This window comes from Schistocerca serialis, unplaced genomic scaffold (genome assembly GCF_023864345.2).
Source record: "Schistocerca serialis cubense isolate TAMUIC-IGC-003099 unplaced genomic scaffold, iqSchSeri2.2 HiC_scaffold_1234, whole genome shotgun sequence".
NCBI classification, from domain to species: Eukaryota; Metazoa; Arthropoda; class Insecta; order Orthoptera; family Acrididae; genus Schistocerca; species Schistocerca serialis.
In genome coordinates this window covers 205,001-210,000 of record NW_026047441.1, presented here as the reverse complement: position 1 = coordinate 210,000, position 5,000 = coordinate 205,001, and the positions used below count along the sequence as shown (strand labels likewise).

The following is a 5,000-nucleotide window of genomic DNA, read 5'->3' as shown; positions in this document are numbered from 1 at the left end:
AACCTAACCTATATCGTACCTTAACCTAACCTATATCGTACCTTAACCTAACCTATATCGTGCCTTAACCTAACCTATATCGTGCCTTAACCTAACCTATATCGTGCCTTAACCTAACCTATATCGTGCCTTAACCTAACCTATATCGTGCCTTAACCTAACCTATATCGTGCCTTAACCTAACCTATATCGTGCCTTAACCTAACCTATATCGTGCCTTAACCTAACCTAATTTGTGCCTTAACCTAACCTAATTTGTGCCTTAACCTAACCTAATTTGTGCCTTAACCTAACCTAATTTGTGCCTTAACCTAACCTAATTTGTGCCTTAACCTAACCTAATTTGTGCCTTAACCTAACCTAATTTGTGCCTTAACCTAACCTAATTTGTGCCTTAACCTAACCTAATTTGTGCCTTAACCTAACCTAATTTGTGCCGTAACCTAACCTAATTTGTGCCGTAACGTAACCCATGTTGTGCCGTAACGTAACCCATGTTGTGCCGTAACGTAACCCATGTTGTGCCGTAACGTAACCCATGTTGTGCCGTAACGTAACCCATGTTGTGCCGTAACGTAACCCATGTTGTGCCGTAACGTAACCCATGTTGTGCCGTAACGTAACCCATGTTGTGCCTTAACCTAACCCATGTTGTGCCTTAACCTAACCCATGTTGTGCCTTAACCTAACCCATGTTGTGCCTTAACCTAACCCATGTTGTGCCTTAACCTAACCCACGTTGTGCCTTAACCTAACCTACGTTGTGCCTTAACCTAACCTACGTTGTGCCTTAACCTAACCCATGTTGTGCCTTAACCTAACCCATGTTGTGCCTTAACCTAACCCATGTTGTGCCTTAACCTAACCCATGTTGTGCCTTAACCTAACCCATGTTGTGCCTTAACCTAACCCATGGTGTGCCTTAACCTAACCCATGGTGTGCCTTAACCTAACCCATGTTGTGCCTTAACCTAACCCATGTTGTGCCTTAACCTAACCCACGTTGTGCCTTAACCTAACCCACGTTGTGCCTTAACCTAACCCACGTTGTGCCTTAACCTAACCCACGTTGTGCCTTAACCTAACCCACGTTGTGCCTTAACCTAACCTACGTTGTGCCTTAACCTAACCCATGTTGTGCCTTAACCTAACCCATGTTGTGCCTTAACCTAACCCATGTTGTGCCTTAACCTAACCCATGGTGTGCCTTAACCTAACCCATGGTGTGCCTTAACCTAACCCATGGTGTGCCTTAACCTAACCCATGGTGTGCCTTAACCTAACCCATGTTGTGCCTTAACCTAACCCATGTTGTGCCTTAACCTAACCCATGTTGTGCCTTAACCTAACCCATGTTGTGCCTTAACCTAACCCATGTTGTGCCTTAACCTAACCCATGTTGTGCCTTAACCTAACCCATGTTGTGCCTTAACCTAACCCATGTTGTGCCTTAACCTAACCCATGTTGTGCCTTAACCTAACCCATGTTGTGCCTTAACCTAACCCATGTTGTGCCTTAACCTAACCCATGTTGTGCCTTAACCTAACCCATGTTGTGCCTTAACCTAACCCATGTTGTGCCTTAACCTAACCCATGTTGTGCCTTAACCTAACCCATGTTGTGCCTTAACCTAACCCATGTTGTGCCTTAACCTAACCCATGTTGTGCCTTAACCTAACCCATGTTGTGCCTTAACCTAACCCATGTTGTGCCTTAACCTAACCCATGTTGTGCCTTAACCTAACCCATGTTGTGCCTTAACCTAACCCATGTTGTGCCTTAACCTAACCCATGTTGTGCCTTAACCTAACCCATGTTGTGCCTTAACCTAACCCATGTTGTGCCTTAACCTAACCCATGTTGTGCCTTAACCTAACCCATGTTGTGCCTTAACCTAACCCATGTTGTGCCTTAACCTAACCCATGTTGTGCCTTAACCTAACCCATGTTGTGCCTTAACCTAACCCATGTTGTGCCTTAACCTAACCCATGTTGTGCCTTAACCTAACCCATGTTGTGCCTTAACCTAACCCATGTTGTGCCTTAACCTAACCCATGTTGTGCCTTAACCTAACCCATGTTGTGCCTTAACCTAACCCATGTTGTGCCTTAACCTAACCCATGTTGTGCCTTAACCTAACCCATGTTGTGCCTTAACCTAACCCATGTTGTGCCTTAACCTAACCCATGTTGTGCCTTAACGTAACCCATGTTGTGCCTTAACGTAACCCATGTTGTGCCTTAACCTAACCTATAATGTGCCTTAACCTAACCTAAAGTGCGCCGTAACCTAAACTATATTGCGCCTTAACCTGACGCACGTTGTCGCTGAACCTGCTCTGTAATTGTTATGCAACCCGTTAAAGTAGTGTAGTGTTGCCTAACCGCAACCCTCGCAATATAGTTCGCTACTCGCACTGCCCGGTCCCCTGTGTATCGCGTCATGTTAAACACCTTGCAGGTGTTGCTGACTTTCCACATGCTCCTGCTATACACTGTAGTGTGGATAGCAGCAGGACGTACATGCCCCCCCCCCTTCCCCCCTGCCTTCGCAAGCTGGTCGGTGAGAAGTTTGCATGTTCAATGCCCTTCGCATGCCGACGTACTCAGCCTACGTTGTGGTACGGCCTGTCACCTGTCCGCCGATGTACGCAAAACCCACAAACTGTACTGCACATTGCTCCGTATGTACTGAATGATACATCGTGGCCCATGTGACCGTATGACGACAGCGCCTAGCAACGGCGGACCATACAGTCCAAATATTGTGCACGCAGCTACGTGTCGTCTCCCTATAAGAGCTGGATTGCAGTGTGGTACGCCATACAGACGTGTGGGAGGAACGGACGCCCTGGATGGCGATCAGCATGAGCAGTCTGTTGATGTAGTGGAGCGTGTATTCGGACGTAGTCGTCTCTTCTCACACACCGTGATAGCATGTTGCACCGCGTTCCACATCTGCGACATGCTGCAGAGGCGGGCTGACAGTCGTTCGCGCAATGGACACCGCATACGTACGGGGTCTACCTTCCACGTGTTCTCTAGGCGTGCACATGTTGTTGCGTCTATGTGGGCAGACGTAGTGTGTTGTGACACCTGACACAGGCATGCAATACTCGTTGCAAATGGCGATGGACGTGTACGTTTGCTGGTGACGTTACGCAAATGAACAACCGGTAACCCGTTGTGGTGCGGTTGTTCTCGCTAGAGGTGAATCAGTGTTGGCGACGATCGGTCGAGCTATTAACCGGTTGTTTCAGGGATACCCACCATGCCCACGAACGTGAAAGGGGACCCACCATGCCCACGAACGTGAAAGGGGATCTGGGTGTGAGGCGATACGCGGCGGTGGCTGGGTGGGACCGTCCCCGGCCGGTGAGGGGGGGCCGCCCGGCGTGCTGGCAGCGCGGTGCGTGGGCGCACGCGCTACAGCCGGCTGGTGGGGGCGGCCGGTGGCAGGCGCGCCGGCCGACGGACGCGGCAGGCGGCGCAGCTGCGCGCCGGCGCCCCCTGCTCGCGGCGCCTTGCGGCCAAAGTAGGTCCTCGCGGGCCCGGTGCGAAGCGCGGTGGCCATCTGCAGTGTGCTGGTCCGATTGAGGACTTTGTGCGCTGAGGATGCGCCGCCGCCCGGCGCTCGGCGCCGCGACGCCGTCTGCTGCTCGGTCGCCCCAGCGGTTCTCGCAGGTGGTTTGTATCGCAGCTGTGCGGACGTGTTGGCGCGTGCGCTGTGCTGGGAGAGTTCGCTTCGGCACCCAAGTAGGGCTTTTGTCCTTCTGTGGCGCTGGCGTTGGAGCTGCCGGTCACCGTAGGTGGCGCGTGTTGTCTCCCGCCGGCAATGCCACGACAGCACGCTCCCGGGCCTCTGTCGGCAGCGGCAAGCTCAGTTGGGAGCACGGGTGGTCGCACCTAAAGCGTCTACTCGCCTAACTCCGGGCGATTGCGCCTCTCTCGAACCCGACCAAGTACTTAGGACGGCGCTGCGCGCCGCCGGGACCTGAGAGGGTTTCGAGGTGTGTTGTGCAGGGGAGCTCAGCCTCCTCCTGTTTGCAGAATAATTGAGCGGACGCTTGCGTGTTCGCGCGGGCCCCCGGGACACACTCCCGGGCGGCCGGCTGCTCAGCTCTAGTTGACGCAGCTCCCTGGTTGATCCTGCCAGTAGTCATATGCTTGTCTCAAAGATTAAGCCATGCATGTCTCAGTACAAGCCGCATTAAGGTGAAACCGCGAATGGCTCATTAAATCAGTTATGGTTCCTTAGATCGTACCCACGTTACTTGGATAACTGTGGTAATTCTAGAGCTAATACATGCAAACAGAGTCCCGACCAGAGATGGAAGGGACGCTTTTATTAGATCAAAACCAATCGGTCGGCTCGTCCGGTCCGTTTGCCTTGGTGACTCTGAATAACTTAGGGCTGATCGCACGGTCCTCGTACCGGCGACGCATCTTTCAAATGTCTGCCTTATCAACTGTCGATGGTAGGTTCTGCGCCTACCATGGTTGTAACGGGTAACGGGGAATCAGGGTTCGATTCCGGAGAGGGAGCCTGAGAAACGGCTACCACATCCAAGGAAGGCAGCAGGCGCGCAAATTACCCACTCCCGGCACGGGGAGGTAGTGACGAAAAATAACGATACGGGACTCATCCGAGGCCCCGTAATCGGAATGAGTACACTTTAAATCCTTTAACGAGTATCTATTGGAGGGCAAGTCTGGTGCCAGCAGCCGCGGTAATTCCAGCTCCAATAGCGTATATTAAAGTTGTTGCGGTTAAAAAGCTCGTAGTTGGATTTGTGTCCCACGCTGTTGGTTCACCGCCCGTCGGTGTTTAACTGGCACGTATCGTGGGACGTCCTGCCGGTGGGGCGAGCCGAAGGCGTGCGACCGCCTCGTGCGTGCTCGTGCGTCCCGAGGCGGACCCCGTTGAAATCCTACCAGGGTGCTCTTTATTGAGTGTCTCGGTGGGCCGGCACGTTTACTTTGAACAAATTAGAGTGCT

General features: G+C 52.1%; 1 non-coding gene across 1 annotated transcript in view; it reads left to right on the top strand.

Annotated features, from left to right (window-relative positions):
* The first annotated feature begins 4,137 nt into the window (after window positions 1-4,137).
* The window catches only part of LOC126436298 (small subunit ribosomal RNA), a 1,909-nt gene continuing 1,046 nt past the window's right edge, over window positions 4,138-5,000 (top strand). Inside the window, exon 1 of the ribosomal RNA XR_007580573.1 lies at window positions 4,138-5,000. This exon is cut by the window's right edge and continues 1,046 nt beyond it. This is a non-coding gene — a ribosomal RNA (small subunit ribosomal RNA).